This window comes from Triticum aestivum, chromosome 4D (genome assembly GCF_018294505.1).
Source record: "Triticum aestivum cultivar Chinese Spring chromosome 4D, IWGSC CS RefSeq v2.1, whole genome shotgun sequence".
NCBI classification, from domain to species: domain Eukaryota; kingdom Viridiplantae; phylum Streptophyta; class Magnoliopsida; order Poales; family Poaceae; genus Triticum; species Triticum aestivum.
This window is the reverse complement of record NC_057805.1, coordinates 186,029,925-186,030,346: the sequence shown is the minus strand read 5'-3', so window position 1 is coordinate 186,030,346 and position 422 is coordinate 186,029,925.

The following is a 422-nucleotide window of genomic DNA, read 5'->3' as shown; positions in this document are numbered from 1 at the left end:
TCTCAACTTTGTAGCACATGCTATGTGGGTGAAATGATGATACCATGCCAACTTTCAACCTTTTCAAAGATCATTTGTAGTGCTTTTCAATTTCATGGTCATTTAGCTCAAAAATATGAGTGAATGCCTGAAAAAGAACAAATGAAGTTAGAAAGGGTTGAAAATTGCTGATGTGGCTTTGAATGGTGCATTTTGAACACACAAAGAGTCTGGAGTTCAAATAAGTTCAAAATAATGAAATCCCTTTGTAACAGATGAGTTTTCGTCCGAAACCCTGATACTTCAAAAGAGATTGTCCGTTTTGTACACGAAGTGCATCTAGTTTTTGCCGTAACCCTCTCAACTTTTTAGCACATGCTATGTGGGTGAAATGATGATACCATGCCAACTTTCATCTCAGAGATCGTTTGTAGTGCTTTTCA